Source organism: Apodemus sylvaticus, chromosome 3 (genome assembly GCF_947179515.1).
Source record: "Apodemus sylvaticus chromosome 3, mApoSyl1.1, whole genome shotgun sequence".
NCBI classification, from domain to species: Eukaryota; Metazoa; Chordata; class Mammalia; order Rodentia; family Muridae; genus Apodemus; species Apodemus sylvaticus.
In genome coordinates this window covers 156727179-156745299 of record NC_067474.1, presented here as the reverse complement: position 1 = coordinate 156745299, position 18121 = coordinate 156727179, and the positions used below count along the sequence as shown (strand labels likewise).

The 18121-nt window shown below is 42.5% G+C and overlaps 1 protein-coding gene and 1 pseudogene across 8 annotated transcripts in view; one reads left to right on the top strand and one right to left on the bottom strand.

The window, feature by feature from the left end:
• Window positions 1-18121, top strand: part of Prdm2 (PR/SET domain 2) — a 103499-nt gene that overhangs the window by 51442 nt on the left and 33936 nt on the right. Inside the window, exon 1 of one of the 8 annotated variants that reach the window (XM_052177985.1) lies at window positions 14989-15045. The exons of the other annotated variants lie outside the window; for them this stretch is intronic. The gene's annotated coding sequence lies outside the window, so the exon portion shown is untranslated. Of the gene's footprint in view, window positions 1-14988; window positions 15046-18121 lie in introns of those variants that run through there. 8 annotated transcript variants of the gene reach the window in all.
• LOC127681591 (60S ribosomal protein L27a-like) lies at window positions 6993-7518 on the bottom strand (annotated as a pseudogene).

Below are 18121 nucleotides of genomic sequence, written 5' to 3'. Positions count from 1 at the left end.
TGGGGGAAATGGGCACATCAGGAAGGCAGCGATCAGTGTGCCAGTGGCTGGCAGGTAGTGGGCCTCAGTTGACACTCAGACAGCGTGTAAAGGAAGGACAGCACATAGTGCCTTTTAAAAGCAGTTCATAATGTACCTGACCAAGGATCATGCATTTTTCCGGGTCACAAGTGTAGATAGATGCACTAGGCATTTCCCATTGGAACTCAGCTTTGTGTTTCTGCTAAATTGTACGTATGCATGTCTGAGCAGTCTCTGTAAGGTTGGATGTCAGAAGTGCCTTGGTTTGGACAGGTTAAAGCTTTCAGGTTGAAAAGTGGGAAGGTTTAGTGTCTGATGTCTCCAGCTATTTTAGTATGAACTGTATAATTTATAATGGAGCAGAGAAAAGGCCACATTTAGAATTTTTATTTCCTTCTTGATTTCTGTCCCCTAATCATGACTGAGGAATGCAATTGAGTTTGCTATCCATAAGTAATGACTATTAATGAATCTTTCTTTGCTTGTTTAGTGGCACTGGAGATGAGAATCAGGGTCTTGTGTTAATAAGCGCAAGTACTGTGCCCCACTGCACTAACCCCAGTTCTAGTGAGTGCTGCTTTGAAACTTCACTGCAGTAGCCATGTGTGTACAGAGCCCTACCTGAAGGAGGAGCAGCAGCTGCATTACACAGATAGTTTGGTGGAAGGAATGGGAGACATGAGGCACCTAGTCTCTCCCTGGTGTGGGACTGTGGGCCAGCCTTGACACTGTTCTGAGGTACACTTTTCCAGCTTTAAAATGGGTGATTGTGAAGCCACATGAGCTCTAGCTTCTGCTTGATCTTTAACCTCTTGGTCATTGAGGAACACGTGGGATAACAAAAGGAAGGGTGTTTTCTGAAGTTTGAAGACACTTGGAAACTAGATTCTAATGTGGCTGTGGGTTTCCTGTTGAGAACTTAGTGAGTTTGTGGCTCCTCCAGCCAGTGGATGTTTCTGACCACCTAGAGCTCTACCTAATGCAGTATGCTGGATCCTTCCCTGTTTTCCTCACTCTCACTCAACCTTATTAGTGGCTATCTAACCCTCTGACCTCCCTGTTCAGGCAGGTTAGGAGAGAAGAATTATTTATAGGAACAAGAAGTCCCTTGGACCTGAGAACTGGATGGTTGAAGAATACTAAGTTTATAACCCTTAATGGACCACACAGGATATGTTCATTAAGGTTCTATCCTGTCTGAGAATATCAGCTAGTTACCTGGTGACATTTAACTAACACACAGTCAACCTTAAGGAAGTGTTTCATCTGTCTCCGCATAGAATTGTTCACAGGAAAACTCTTGGTGTAATGACGAACACTGAAGTGTTTTGAAATTGAGCATACTTGACATTCTTCCCCAAAGGTGCTGAACAGCTCAGGCCAGGTTAGGAAAGCTGAGAAGTTTCACATACAGAGAATGCAGTCCAGGTAGGGGCGTGAACAGATGAGATAAGGTTGCTGCTCTCTCAGGGACCATTGGCCAAGGGCTCAGAACATCTGCGTGGGGTGTGGCACAGCTCTTGTCAGGACCTTCCTTCACCTGTGTCATTAGTGACATGAAGTTCTAGGGGCCTGAGGGCTCCAGGCGGAGGAGAAGCATATGGTCCAGACAAGCTTACACCCCATGTGAGAGTTTCTTGAATTGAGAAATTCATCTCTGTGCATGGCTATATTGGCCTCTTTTCTGCCAGATGCCATGTTTGGATTGGTTGGGGGAGATTTAGGAGCCGGCCAGTAGGCATCAAATGGCAGCCCTGTGAAGTTCCTAGTCTACATGGTTGCAGCCAAGCAAGCCAAACTAGGTGTCTCTTCTTGTTGATGTGGATCACCAGGGGCCATTGAGGCTTCTTGATTATCATGGAAAGGACCTTGAGAAAGAGCAATGCATAGATTTTCCTGTGAGAGATATGGCATCAAAGAAAACTGTTAGACATGTTGGAAATATGTAGAAGGAAAGGTATGCTGGTGGTACCCAACCTCCTGGAGAGAGACTTGGCAGACTGCTGAGACCCCACCAGTGTTCACACTAATCCTGCATTTGTGGAGTGGTTTGTCTTCTCCAGATGAAGAATGGGCATTTCTCAGGCGAGAGTCAAGTTTGAGATTGGTGATCTGCTGAAGGATATCAACTTAGTATGGGTTGGGAGATGGTTTGGGCTGTCGAGGTGTTCATGCTTTTGTAAATGCAGTAGGCAGCAGTAAAAGGATTTGAAGTTAGCTATTAAAAAGTACACTTTCTTAAATCCTAGAACAGGCTGGCTTACATGAAATGATCTCTTGGTCTCTTCTAGCAACTGGCAGCTGGTTGCATATTCCTTGGCTGTAGCTGAGTAATAGAGGTCTGATGATGGTGGGCCGCTTTTAGGTAGACTTAACTGGGCGCTCACCTCTTGACAGGTGTAGAACAGGTCTTCTGGGAGCCAGAGGCAGTATGTTCCTGTCCTTATGGCTTCAGGCGAGTTATGTCAGGCTGTATGGCAGGTAAAGTGATGGTGAGTCCTACCAGCAGTGCCTCCTGAGGCCCTACGACTCTCCATCTGAGAACTGTCTCTGCTGACCTGGGTATGTCCTGCCCGCCTTCACTGCTGGGGACTGGACACGCTCAGCATGGTTTCAGTTAAGCTTTTCACCAGGAGGGAGAAGTCTAATGTTCCTTCTTTTAATTCTACTTCTGCCACATTTGGGCTAAATGTTTAAAATTGTTTGTATCTGTGCCTTTGATTCTTAATTATATGTAACCTTGTTTACAGAAAAATTGTGTGGATTAGCCAGAATTTTGTAAAATGCTCTTCACAAGCACAATTTCCTTATGTTTGTGTGCCTGTGTCTGTGCACCTGCACGTGGCCAGGGGCAGGAAAGTGCAGATCCTAACACTGTAGAGGAGCCTGTGCATTCCTTGTGGGCTCTGGGGATTACACTCACTTTGTCAGGCTTGGTGGCAAGTTCCCGTATCTGCTGAGCCTCACTTGCCAGCCTAGAATCCTAATATGTAAAAAACTATTTGAGGCATCTGATGGCGTGTGTTAGAACTCTGCCACGTGCTGCTGTGTATACTCTATATGGGAATTGAAAGGTGTGACTTGTCTAAACCAGGAAAAAAAAAAGGTTTCATTATAATTGCGTTTTATAGAAGTCCCTCCCTTATAATGAATTCAAATTAGTTTAGTTTTTTTAAATCTGACTATAACTTGTAAGTTAAACCCCCCAATTTTGTTGTTTCCTTAAATATATGAACACCAGGTTCTTTGCTTAAATAACTGATTTTTAAATTGGTTTTTAAAACTAGCTGTGCTTCTCTTTCCTAGGTAGTTTCTTATTCCAGTTCACAGATGGTGTTTAGATATGGGAACTCAGTGTTCCTAAGCATGGAACCTAAGAGAGGAGGGTGTAGTTTTATATTTGAGGTTGCCTCTAAAGAAAGCAGGAGCCAGGTGTAGTAGTGCATGTCTTTAATCCCAGTACTTGGGAGACAGAGACTGAATTTGTTATGTCTGAGTTTGAGACCAGTCTGGTCTATAGAGTTCCAGGACAGCCAGGGCTACATAGCAAAGAAATGAATGCATAAAAATAGAGAAAACAGGGATTGGGTGAGTGGAAGGAGAATACACTTTGGGCACTTTGAGTAAAGGCTGCATGCACAGCTGAAAGCTCAGTCCAGGTTAGCTCACCTGGGCTGTGGCTTGGATTCCCTATGTGTAGTCCATGCTGCCAGAGAGAGCGCTGGAGTTTGATCTTTGTTAACATTAATAGTCTAAGGGAACTTATATTACAGTACAGAAGCAAGAGCCATTTGAAAGTGTTTGTGCTTCCTCTAAGTGAAAACGATAAATACTGAAAGCAGCTACATCCCCGCCCACTCCCTCCACCGCCTCCCTCTCTGTGTAGCCTGGCTGTCCTGGAACTCACTTTGAATACCAGGCTGGCCTCAGACTCAGATCCACCTGCCTCTGTCTCCCAAGTGTTGGAATTAAGACATATACCACCACTGCCCAGTGAAAGCAGCTGTTTCTTTTTGCTGTTCTGACCAAACTAGTTTGATGCATTGCAAACATTCTCTGCTAAATTAATTTATTATGTGAGTTTTCATTCAGACATGTCAGGATTTGACATCATGCCATGATGCATCTACTGACAGTGACAGCAGTACTATTGTTTTCTAGCTCTGTGCTTAAGGGATCTTTATCGGCAGAGAAGCTATGCTCCTGTGCCCATGTTAACCAAGGACTTGCTGTTAGTGGTTCTGTCTTGCCTAAGCCCAATTTCCACCCACAGCATTTCTGAATAGGAAAGGCTCACAGTGTGAAACAGCAGTGTGCTGTTGGCTTTGCTGAATAGCAAGGATGAATTGGGCTGCTCTGTAGAATTTCAGATGTGTAGACAGTGCTTGACTTTGTGTAGAAAGTAAAGTTAAAATAAGAACCAGTGGCAGTTATCTTAGCTTTGAGAGCTTATAAATCAAATTAGATTCATTCTTTTGAGTGTCCAGAAGTAAACAGTTTAAAAAATAATTGCAGCTTACTTGTGTTGACATGTCTGACGATGTGGGATTTGTTGACTAGTTTGTGTTATCTTGGCATTAGTCATGCAGCACTCTTAAGACCTGCTGTCCTGGCCACCTCCTGGCTGAATTACTGTTACTGACCAGTTCAAGGAAACAGTGCTGAGGCTTGCTGTCTCCTCCTCCTCAGCAACACGCCTGAGGGCTTGTCACTGCTGCACTGGAACTGGGGGTTCCTTAGGCCAAAGATTAAGGACCCTGAACAGGATCTAATATACAGTCTAAAAATTAAATCTAGAAACTGATTTAGTGGAGTTCTGGTTTATTTTTGGCTATAGTAGAAGGAAGTGATGGTTGCTTCTTTCCTCCCCTGCCTCAGGATGTAGGTAAGTGTTTTGTCAGAATGCTTATGTGTGAAGGGTAGTGTCTCATGGCTCATTTTGGCCTTTTGGAATATGCATGAACTATTTTGAAGTGGCACCTCCAAAGGTACTCCAAGGCTGATGAAGCTGGTCCTGTCCTAGCTGCCTAACTCATTCTGTAGGAAAGGCAGGAGAGTAGACTGGATAAGAAGAGTTTCCCCAATCTGTCCTGGACACAGCATCTCTTTCCTTCCCCTTTCTCTCTTCTTGCCTTCCCTCTTAATGGACTTATCATGTGGTCCAGAATGGATTTTAAATTTCTGATCTGCCTCTACCTCCTAAGTGCTTGGATAATAGGCATGTACTGTTAGGCCTGGCTGAACTGCAAAGGTTACTGCATTTTTTTAAAGGAGTGCTGGAGTTCATTTCTTCATCTTGTTTATCCTACAATAGATTTTGTTTTGGAAGATGACCTACCTATATGGTTCCTGCTGGCCTAGAACTCCAGATCCTTCTGCCTTTGTTTACCATTTGCTGTGATTACAATGCGCACTACTAATGAAAATTTATTTTTAATTCATTATGTGTTTATGTCTATGTTCATAGTGTTATGTTTGTTTGGAGCAGATTTGGACCTTGGACTCAGATCCAGGCTTAGACACACTGAAGTGCTTAACCATCCCGCTGGGCTGCCGCATCATCACATGCTGGCCTGGCCCATTGTAGAGTCTTTATCTTTTTCCAGCTTAAATTTGGAATACAATATGATAAATGTGAATCTGGAAACTTTGGCTGAGAATATTCAGTTGCCCTCCCTGGAGTCAGGTAGCTGACACCTGACCCTGTGGCAGACTTGCCTGGTTAGCAGGGCAGAGCTAGCTTTGCACTCAATTTCTAAACATCTTAAACATTTCTTTTCTGTTATTTTCTCCAGAAGATCTGAGTAAGTGTCAAGAAGCAGTGCATGTTAAGCCCCAGTAGAACATGAGTGGGAGACTAGAGAACTCTGGAAGCTCTGAACCAGTGATCGTAGCTGTTTATTAATTCCAACTCTGGTTATAATCTGGAAAATTCTTTTTTTAGTGTTATGTTATAAAAACCTGTTTAAATATATACTTTAGGAGATAACACATAGAATTACTATGGTTATATACACAAATGTCATGTTACAGACCCTATGGTTGTCCTGACTGCCACATGCATATCCACCCCATAACAGATACATCGTCTGGACCCCTAGTAGTACTAGGGGTAACAAACAATATTATCTCTCTAGAGCCAGAAGTCTTTTATCCTCCAAAACACCTTAAAATGAATTTTTCCAAACTAAGTGGCCCCTCCCAACTTATTGCCTCTTAATATGCACTTGTCTACTAAAGCAGCTTGAATACTAAGCATACACAGTCTCCTTTGCTCCCTAAAAACTCAAGAGTTAACTTTGGTTTAATGTTCCAGATTTAAAGATGTAGACAATCAGGTTCTTGGTTTTATATATTTACTCCATAAATATACATAAAGTTTCTTTACATAAAGTTTCATCTTTCCAATAGTTCAAAGGCCACAGCTCTGGTTCTGAAGTATTCCCCCAATCAGTGTGCTGTGCTGATGTCCTGTTGTAGGTACACATGCTCCCTGGGAACAACACCTGGATGCCATCAGAAAAGTTCTCCATCCTGTTTGTCCAGAAAAAGTGGCCCAGGCCTGAGCTACCTGTCCATTATAATAAGTTTACAAAGCCAGGCAACTGTTTTCCTCTGGGTGGCAAGTTTTTTCTCAGAACTTTAGATTTTCAGGAAAACCCATCACACTTCTGTTCCTCAGGAGTTTTTGAGACCAGGTTTCTTCACTTTGGGCTGAAAGTAATGGCATTCATCAGTTCTTTGAACATCAAGGCCCATACACAGAGCACACACAGGGATGTAGGAATTTACAACTGTTGTGAAGTTGGGCTACATTTATTACCACAGACTGCTTGACTCTATCAAGGGCTCACACCTCACATCTTCCTAGACTGTTAGGTAGATTCCCAACATGCAGACAAGGATAGAAGCAAAGAACCTACTCAGACCACATGGAAAATGTTAGCATTTAATTAACCCCCGGAGTGGCTTTAAGCCACTAGAACACAGGCTCCTCCAATGCCCTTCATCTTCTCTTCAGCTCTTCTGCCTGAGAATGTGGCCTTCACCATGACAAGGAGCCTTCCCCTGCCCAGAACTCTGTAGTAGCCTGATCAAACAACATCAATGATGGGGGCAGCTCCAGGCTTGTTTTTTGCTGCATTGACCTGAGTCTGCTCGCTGACCAGCGTCCACAATTTATCTAGGTTGGCAGTTGGGCAGAAGCTCTGGTTCCTCTTCAAGCGGTAATGCCTCATAGCAACTTTCCCAGGGTAACCTGGATGATGTTTGTCAAAGTTGGTCCTGTGGTGATGCACGCCTCCAGCGTTCCTGTGGCCTCCTGGGTGCTTGTGCTCACCAGTGTGGCCGTGGCCCCAGAGTTTCTGGGTCTTCCTCAGTCTGGCAGTGGCAGAAAGGAAAGAGGGCATGATCTGGAAATTTAAAAAGATTATTTTGGCTCACTGTTAGGCCAGACTGACCTTGAACTTGAAATCTTCCTTCAGTCTCCATCCCCAGTGTGAGGGAATTAAAGGTATGTCTGTCTTCAAAGTGCTTCATAGAAATTTTAATTATCAGTTGGGGAATGGATGTTTATCCATGTTATATACTCAGAGTATACTATAACACTTGTTTTGAATATATAGAAATATGGTTTCAGAGGCAAGAAATTTTATGATAAAGCAATGATACTGTGTAAGTGTGGTATATAAAAATTCTCTGGTTTCTGAAATGAGATGGAGTCTGCTTACATGATACTCTGGATCTTTTCAAGTGTATGTTACTAGTTTAATGGTGGCTTGACCAAGACCAATTTTACATTTAATGAATGAGCACTGTGTTAATTAAGCAGGGTTTGTCTCTTTGTTGGTTAAAAGGAAAAACAGTGAGTAAATATGCTTAAGCTGTGTGTGTGTGTGTGTGTGTGTGTGTGTGTGTGTGTGTGTGAGAGAGAGAGAGAGAGAGAGAGAGAGAGAGAGAGAGAGAGAGAGAATCTTTCCTCCTGTGTTTGTAATCTCACTTCTGGGGGTGCAGTCTTTTGTAGGTTTCTTGACATCACATGTCACACACACAAAAAAATGAAGGCAAACTGGTTTGTTTGCCCATATTTAGATCTAAGAACAGTGTTCTTAAACACTATGGGCACTGTTTGAAGTACAGTTGTGAATGGGCAACAATTCAATCTTTGGGCCTTTTGTTGTTTTTACTCTGACTTCTCAGGTTTAGTTTTCATCTTCTTGCCAGGTCCAAAGGTAGATTATGTTTTTCTGGACCTGCTAGCTGTTTGTATATATGTGTTTTTTGTTTTGTTTTTGTTTTTTGTTTTTTTGTTTTTTTGAGACAGGGTTTCTCTGTATAGCCTTGACTGTCCTGGAACTCACTCTGTAGACCAGGCTGGCCTGGAACTCAGAAATCTGTCGACCTCTGCCTCCCAAGTGCAGGGATTAAAGCTGTATGCCACCACGCCCGGCTGCTGTTTGTGTTTTTAATCTGAGATTGTCAGCGCCTCTTACTCTGAGGAATAGGGTGACTGCTGGCTATAAGCTAAAGTCCACAGTCTAGAATACTGGGGCTTCACTCTGTGCCTCCTCCTTTGGTCCTTTGCTGTGAGGATGCGAGTGCTCATGAGCAGTGGGCAGTGTAGAGACTGTCCATGAATAGACAACTTTGAACTATGGGTGGCCCGGGGGTCAGTTTGTCTTGTGATTTCTCCAATGTGGGACAGTCACCTGGCCTGTTTTCATAGGCTACACTGTGCAGTTCACAATGGCACCCACACATTCTAAATTTTGGAGGATTAGCCTGTCATTAGCTGCAGTTGGTTGACTTTTCTTTTCTTTTTAAGGACCCAAAGTGCCGTGTGTACTCATCATTAGGAATTTTACCAGCAGCTACACGAATTATTCCAGGAAATATCTTTTCCTTGTTAGGTTATGGGAATGTTTAATGAGAAGATGGAGTGTAAGTGTCATGTTGCAGTTACTATTGCATCAAAACTGTGGAAGATAAACAAACAAACAAACAAACAAAAAAACCCAACCTATTCTGGGCCTGGAGAGATGGCTCAGCGGTTGAGAGCACTGACTGCTCTTCCTAAGGTCTAGAGTTCAAATCCCAGCAACCACATGGTGGCTCACAACCATTCTTAATAAGATCTGATGCCCTATTCTGGTGTGTCTGAAGACAGCTACAGTGTACTTACATATAATAAATAAGTCTTTTTTAAAAAAGAACCTGTTTTGTATGCTAAGGTAGCAAATTCATAGTTGTGTATATTTCTAATATGGGGTAGACAATATTAAATTGTATGTAGCCTACTCTGTTCCTGGTTATTAAGCTTTGAGGAGACAGTCTCTTATACATCTCTTGGGTAATTGTCAAAAGTACAAGGAATTGTCCCTCTTTCAATTCCTGGGTTAAAAAAGTGGCCTAGATACTTTTTGTTTGTTTATCCTAAGCCAAGCAGAAATGTACATTGCAGGTATCCACAGATTCACTGTTGAATGCTTCCATGTTGAATACAAATTTATACTTTACAAATGGATAACTTCTTCAAATGGAGACTGTGTGTGTGTTTGTGTTTGTGTGTGTGTTTGTGGTGGGTACTGCAGACTACTCTACCTCAAGTGTTGAATATGTGAAGAATGGACTGTTTTTGCAGTGAGCAAAAATAGCACAGCCTTAGGCTCAGAAGGGCCAGATTTAAAAAGCCAGAAAATAAAAAAGAAGGCCAAATTGACCCCTTGTTTTAGTAACAATGTTGCTTTACATGTTTTTACCTTTTAGTATGTCCCCTTAAGATGGGGGCAAGATGAGCAGGTTGTGGTAGCTCATGCCACCTGAGCCAGCCTGGGTTATAAAGTGAGAGCTTTTGCCTCAAAATGGCAGCAACCACAGACTGAGGATGAGTCTTCCTCCTCCCTGACTGGTTGCTGTGCATCTGCTGAGCCTCAGCTTATCCCTAGTAACGGAGGAGCCAGCTCACATCTGTGGTGGCTGGCTATGCTTAGGTTCACCAACATATGTCCACAAAGTCAAGTTTCAACGTTTTCTAATATGTTCTTTAGAAATCTACAGTTTTGCTTTTGAACTACAGACTTAACTATAAGGTTTAACTAGGTAAGAGTTAGTCTTACCTGCAGTCCTATTTGTAGTCTGGAGGTGTCTCCCTGCCTCCAAAGCTGCCTGGTTGCACTTGTTACCTTAACTTCTGCACTTGTGCTGCTGGGGCGTGGTCAGACGACCTGTGGCATTTGATGGGTGTGTTGCACACCTTCTGCTCATCATTGGCTTGTTGGGATGAAGGCTTGTCTTCTTTGGTCTTCCTTGTGTGGTTTACAACACTCCTGACTGCTGTGCCTTTTAACCTCGGTTTGTTTATGTCTTTGACATTTTGAATGAAGTTTATACAGTTTCTCAGAAATCATTAGTCATAAAAGTAACTGAATACATTGCAGATTTCTTTGTTCTCTATGAGTGTGAAGTTAGAAGGCAATGTGAAGGACCGCTTTCTTGAAGTTACCGTTGAAGCTTTGAGGGAAGGAGGCGGAGGGTTGACAGGCCTGAGGAGTTAGAGAACACACCGGTGGCTCTGTGCAGTGGGCATTGTGCTTGTGTGCACTGCAGCCTGTGTCCAGTAAGGGGAGGCCGGGATCTTAGTGTGGACTACACAATGTGTTGTGTCCATTGTGACTAACTTGGGAGAGGGGCCTTAGTTTTTACCTGGTTTTCAAAGGGGTCCAAGGTGTCCTTCCCTAAAGATTAAAATCTACTAATGTGAACCTCAATATATTTAATTTAAAAACAAAACAAAAAACTTAGGTTGAGGGCCAGAAAGGCGGCTCAGCACAAAAAAAAAAAATGCTTACGGCGAAGCCTGATGATATTAGCCTATCCATGGATGCACATGGTGGTAAGAGAACACACACACACACACACACACACACACACACACACTAAAATGAACGTTAAAACAGATGTCCAAGTTAGAAGAAAAGGAGATTGTAAGATTTGTCAAGAGTAATAGAAACATCATTAGTCATTAGGGAAATGCAAATCAAAACAACCCTGAGATTTCACCTCACACCAGTCAGAATGGCTAAGGTCAAAACTCAGGAGACAGCAGTTGTTGGCGAGGATGTGGAGAAAGAGGAACACTCCTCCACTGCTGGTGGGGCTGTAAGATGGTACAACCACTTTGGAAATCAGTCTGGTGGTTCCTCAGCAAACTGGACATGACACTTCCAGAGGACCCTGCTATACCTCTCCTGGGCATATACCCAAAGGATTCCCCGGCATGCAATAAAGACACATGTGCTCCATTATGTTCAAAGCAGCCTTATTTATAATAGCCAGAAACTGGAAAGAACCCAGATGCCCCTCAGAGGAGGAATAGATACAGAAAATGTGGTATATTTACACAATGGAATACTACTCAGCAGTTAGAAACAATGAATTCACAAAATTTTTAGGCAAATGGTTTGATCTGGAAAATATCATCCTAAGTGAGGTAACCCAATCACAAAAGAATACGCATGGAATGCAATCTTTGATAAGTGGATATTAATTAGCCCAGAAGCCCTGAATACCCAAGGCACAAATCGCATAACAAATGACTCCCATGAAGGAGTATGGAGAGGGTCCTGATCCTGGAAAGGATTGATCTAACATTGAAAGGGAATATAAGGACAGAGAAAAAGGAGGGAGGTGATTGGAGAAGGGATGGAGAGAAGAAGGTTTATGGGACATACGGGGAGGGGAGATCCGGGAAAGGGGAAATCATTTGGAATGTAAACAAAGAATATAAAAAATAAAAATATTAAAAAAAAAAGAGTAATAGAGCCCCTAAGTGTAGATAGGACCTGCTTGCTGGGCCACCAGCATGGACCAGCCGGTTCCTATCTGCTTGCAGCGGCAGTCTGGTTCTTATTTCTCCCATCATGGCCCAGAGCTGTGGTGCAGCATTTGCATCTGGGTTTGCAGTTTCTTTTCTGAAGACCTTTTGATTTAGTTGGCCCCCTTGATTTAGCTCTTAAAAAGAGGGTGTGTGACTTTGTACACGGAACAGATCTACTGGGAACAGGTAAAATGAGGGCCTGGGTTGAGAATGATAGAGACCCTTTCCCTCCGGCAACCATGAGCACTGGCTCAGAGGCCCCTTGTGTAAAACCCGATTTCAGCAAGCCTTCATCCTAGTCTTCCTCCCACTCTTAGGGTCAGCACTCTTGTTTATTCTCCTGAATTGGCAGAATAAGAAGTATCTATCTATGTATGATTAGAAGTGGGGGAGCCTGAAGTCCCACATGGGCTCTCCAGCAGCACCCTGGAAGGAGCAGGCACATTAGGAGTTTACACAGCAGAGCTGCAGAGCTTAGGCTGGAGGAGAGATCTGTTTAATACCTGGAACAGGTGTGATTGTTCTGAAGGAGTTTAGCAGTTTTACTCTCAGGTAAAATTTGGAGTTAAGTTTTAAAAAAAATCTGAGAAGTCTGTACCATGTTTCTTTCATTTCTATGAAATGAAAAGTGAGCCCCAGCCTCTTACCAGGGTCAGGCTGGTAGACTGACAGGGCCTCTTCCCCGGGAGCTTCTTGTCACAGCCACTTTTGACCTCGTTACAGGGCCATAGTGATGTTTGATGGCCTTTACAGAAGCCCTTCTGGGCACCATGTCTCAGACACTGGTCCCCATCAGTCCTGTTTACTCAGCCTCATGATTCTCCCTGGGTGGCTTTTAGTGACCTACAAGTACACAGATACAGACGTCAGGATGCAATTCTTTGTGGAGAACTTAGTTTCCAATGTGTTCCCAGCTTTCCTCCTGTCTCTGTACCCACTGTAGACCATTCAGTCACCTCCAGTGTGAGACAGTGCTGACATTTCTTCCCTGCCTGCCACTGCTCTCTCATATACCTGGCTACTGACGCTTCTGTTACCTGTCTAGTCTTCTACCTTATTAGAATGAGCAAGTCCACCCGGCATGTACTTTCTGCTTTCTCCCAGTTACTTTCATCTGGTTTCAGAACAAGTTTGTTTCTTAGCTCTGTCCTGAGTGCTGCTCCTCAGCTGGCTCTGCGGTACAAAAATGTGGGAAAATGTGTAATGAGCATAAGTGATTTAATGAATTGCTCACACTGTGCCTGAGATATAGAAGAATTCATTATGTCTTATTTTTAAGAGTGAAATTAGAACCTGGAAAATGTCATTAACAGAACTCTTGGAATACAAAGGATAAAGGGGAGAACTGGATGAGAATTGAAGTTCAGGGTGGGTACTGTCTTGATGTATTGTGACTTGAGGCAGTTCACATAATAATGTGAAGTTTAAAGCTGTGTTGAGGTTAAGGGAGCTGGAATAGTCTTCAGAGTTCTTCTTCCTCATGGTGCTCTGTTGGTTAAAAACAGCTCTTCCACACCTATTATACCCACGGTGTGGTCACTGAGCTTCTGTGCTTTCTCTCATCGTAGCTCTCTGTGTTTGCTGGAGTCTTTTCTGTAGCCTACTAGGAAAGCATACTTCCAGTCCTCAGATTTCCCCCAGGAACAGGAGAAAAGACCTTGCAGAAGCCAGAGATTGTGGATGGTAATGATGTGAGATTGGGAGGAGGGATTCTAGGGATGGAAGAAACTTTACCCCATTGTCAGGGAAGAATACCAAAGAAATGGAGGAACATTGAACTTGAAATTATGACCTTAGTGGTAATCGTGGGAAATGGTCTTTGTTGGAGTGGTGGCAACAGTAGTTGAGTTGCTGGAGAGTTGTCCTGGCTGAATGGTGAGGACTAGAGGCAGTGGACAGCCCAGGTCGATGGCCTCTGTGGACTCTGTTGATCTGCCACTCACACCTTCAGCGACCTTTCATGGTGAAGTGTAGAGTCTCACAACAATCCAAAGACAAGGATAGAAAGATCCGTGGGCCTGGCTTTTGTGCTGCCCTAATTTTGTTGAAAATGAAGAGATGGCTAATTCCCCAGTAAGGAGGCAACACACAAGGAAGATCATGTCATTCATGTGGGCGTCTAAACCCCATTCACTTGAATGGTGGTATGCAGGGGCTTCACTGTTGTGCTGAATTTTTAATGTCAGTAAACCTGGGGTTTTGCATTTTCTTTGCTGCCTGAATGTTTTTAAGTGAAACATTTATTCTCTACTATTTCCTGTTGTTTGTCTAGTTTATTCAAATAGTAGAACATAGTCCAGATCTGGGTTAAATTATTAATGTGCTGCCTTAAGCAATTTTGATTCTGCAACTCCACCTTGGGCACTAGCAGTATAAGGTTGTCTATTGTCTAGAAAGCAGCCATTTCAGCTGTTGGGTGTCTTTATATGGCAGCTGTTTGATTAGAAACGCCTGTTTTCTTGCTGAATCATATTTGTTTGGAGCAGAGATCTGTGCTGTTGACTGATAATATTTGATATAAGGTAAAATGAAAACGGAAGAGAGCTTCCTTCTAACTTGATTGGCATCCTTATGCTGACTGTGCAGAAGCTCTGTTTGCTTCACTTACCAGGCTAGTAATGGCTGCCAAGAGTGGAGTGTGCTGACTGGGGCATCAGGAGATGGCTACAGGACAAGGAGCACTTTGAGCAGTATTTTCTTCATTAATTATGGTGCTAGAGCTATAGTTGTGAGACCTGGGTAGAAACTTCCCATCTGATCTGTGGGTGTCTCTATTACAGGCATGGGTTGGTACTTTGTGGTCTTCTAGAAGAATGGTTTGTAGATGGCTTGAGCGTCATGTCTTAGAACATAGGCATGGTATAAACCTGACAGTGAGCCTAATACATGGATCTTAACTTCAACAACTAAGAACATAGGAGTGGCCTTTTTTGGATATATGAGAGACTTGATGCAGTAGATAATTGCTGTCTTGTTTTTTCTTCATCTTTATGTGCACATTTCTTCCTCTACACATGCCATGTTTCATGCTACTCTTTTGTCATTTCCATTTCACTCTCCTCATGTTTCATTCCTGTATCTTTCTTGTCTAGAGCAAGTGGAGCAGCCAGCTGGCAGTAGCGCCATGTAGGACCCTCCAGGAACCCCTGGTAAGTGCACTTGTGTACTTGCCAGCCACCCAGTGATTCCTCTTGCCTCTAAGAGAAGCTACAAGTTCCCTTTCCCTTCAGAAAGGAAAAGTCCTGAGATAGATCATCTTGTTTTCTCTTTTAATCTCTTTTAATGTAGCAGACAGAAACCGAGTACCTGGAAAGAACGTTCCTGTTTGAGGAAATGTGTCCAACAGTACTGGTGTGGTTCCAGGCACTCACATAAGTTGAAGCAGGATATAATTCGTTCTCTGTCACAGATGTGTTTGTTCTTCTGTTTGTTGTCTGAGCCTTCAGTTTCATCTACAAACTAGCACTCTGATGGCTCAGTCAGGTGTTATTTAGTAGTCCCTTCATCTCTAATCAGAGGTCCTCAAAAGTACCTTGATAAATGATTCTGTTTAAGAAAAGTTTGATGTCTTGGCTCCGTGAACAAATGATAGTTTTGCTAGTTTTCTGTTGCCACATATATCCATCGTTGTTCCTAAGTTACTTTGGTGGTTTCATTTCTTCATCTTTAGGATTAGTATATTGGTGTTATTTTAGTATTTAGCATAATTTTTAACAAATATGTAGACTATAGAATCTCATATGTCTGTAGTAACCTCAAATATATTAAGTACATAGGTCTAGTTCAGTGCTCTGATATTTGAGAGAGCTCCCCACAGAGAACTGGGGAGACTTTGCTATGTTTTCAATGTGAGGTTGTCACACTGGAAATGGAAGCATTGTTGGAGTTTGGGTAGAGCCCCCTTCCCCTCTGAACTACGCTGTGAAACATATGTGTGAACCACAGTCCCTACAGCAGACACTTGTGTGACTGGAGTGTCATTTGTGCTCTGCTTGAGAAACAAACCAGGCAGGCTAACTGCTCTGTTTGTAACTCTGATTAGTCCTCTGAGAAAGGTGCACAAGGTGGGCACTCATCCTGATGCCTGCCTTGGTGTGGTCAGTCTTCATGGTGGAGTGCATTTCCATGGTGGCTGTGGCTTTCCAGTGGATGCCTGGGGAATAGTAAACAAACTTGTTGATGAGGAATTCAGAGAGCGACGTTCTGTGTGGACTAGCTGCTCGAAGGGTGTTGTGCTTTGCTTTGTTTAAGGCAGGGGGTACAGTATCACCTAGCATTCGCCTTCCACACGCCTGAGCAGCTACATTCTGAGTTCATGCGCTACTTGTTTTATTATAACAGAAGTACATTTAATGTTCCATATGCCTGGTGTGTTTCATGTCTCTACTTGTGCTACAGAACTTAGATTGTAGGAAATCTTTGGATATCCTTGCCAGTATATTTTGGTCAAATTGACACCCTTTTCTATTAAATTTTACAATGTGCTTTATTTCTAATGTAATCTGAAGCTTATTGCAGAGGGCATGTTTAGATTACAATTCTCCATTTAAAAACCTGTGAACAGTTACAGTAACGGGTCCTCTCTCGGCCTGTGTGGGGGCATGAAGGTTGTACTGATTACACTAAGTACTGGTAGTAGTTAGAAACAGATGTGGTTCTGATTCATCATTCTCTAACTTAGGAGTGAAATGTCTGAGTGTTCTGCTGCTGGCCTTGGGATGCTGGAGCAATTCACCTGCACTGTATCATCAGATTGTCATTTGTGTTTTTTGTTTGTGGTTAACATGTATTTTGTTTGGAGTCATTAGTCTGATTCAGACTGTGCATCACACACACAGGAAGGGCCCAGACATACTGAGGACAAGGAATTGTTGAAGGGGAGAGAATCAGATTCTGTTGAACACAAATCCTTCAAGAACTTGAGTTAGCAATTATCAGGCTCAGATTAAACACTGGGAAGTTGACAGGACAGTGCCGAGCCACTGCGGAAGGTGCCTGTGTGTGTAGTGCCAGTTAGGAGGGTCTTCACCTGCAGATGGAAGCATTCATTCACGGCTATGACCCTCTGCTTCATGTCAGTAGATGAGCTGTTGGTCATGTGTGTGCTTGTGTTCCTAGCCACTTTAGGAGCTTGTGGAAAGGAACATGTGGCTGTACTGTTGGGTACTTCTAACCATATTGTTGACCCTCTCCCGTTCACGCACACTCCCAAAGGAAACAGAACAAATCAAGCCTGTTTTTTATTAGCTAAAGAATTGGACACTTGTGGTGGGGGTAACATTGGAAATGTAAATAAAGAAAATATGCAATTTAAAAGCACGTGTACAAAGAATTGGGCATTTAAAATGATATCTTAGAACTTCCCCTTGAAAGAAGTAGCTAACAAATAGCTTGTTTTGTGTAGTTTGTTTTCTTGTTATGTCTGTTAGTTTTTATCAGAATCCTGTAAACTAGTACTTTATAGTTGATTTCTGTCCTTTTAACCTAATGATCTTTTCAATTATGTCATTTTGTGTTTCTGACATTAAAACTATTTGTTGTCCTCATTTTAGCTGATCATATTTCTCTCATGATCATCTACTGTTCAGACTAAGGAGTAGTATCTTGTCTGTGTTTGGATAAGGTGGTTTATAGAGGAGGCAGAAGGCTTGTTCAGGAAAAGCAGGGATACTTTAACTAGGATTATCTGGGAGTGGAGGTGGAGTGTGTGAGGAGAATAATGCCAGAGAGAAGGAAGTTACCTGGATCTGGTAACTACGGGTTACCAGTTTGGGGCCAGTACTGCAATATACTGTGTTCCTTTGGGGCTTTAGTTCCAAAGTTGAAGTTGTAGTTATGGATTATCCTATCTTAACCAATAAAATGTTTTAAGTTCCATACTGTTTCTCCCTAATATGCGTTTTTACATATTATTTATATGATTTCAAACTTCATTGATTCTAAAGGTTTTTTATATTAGTATTATTACTTTTTGAGAATACATTGTTGATTAATTTGATAGCTATTATGCTATGAAACTAAGGAAGGACCAAACATCTAAAAATGCAGGACTTACAGTTTTGTTTTTTGTTTTTGTTTTTTTTTTCTGACAGATTTGATGATATTTTTAGTCACTATCCATTCTTTGGGAATCCAAAATGATAATTGCCTACAAATATAGTCTACTTTGCTTGGGTTAATAATTGTCTCAAGGACCAGAGAGAGTATCATGAATGAGTAAATAAA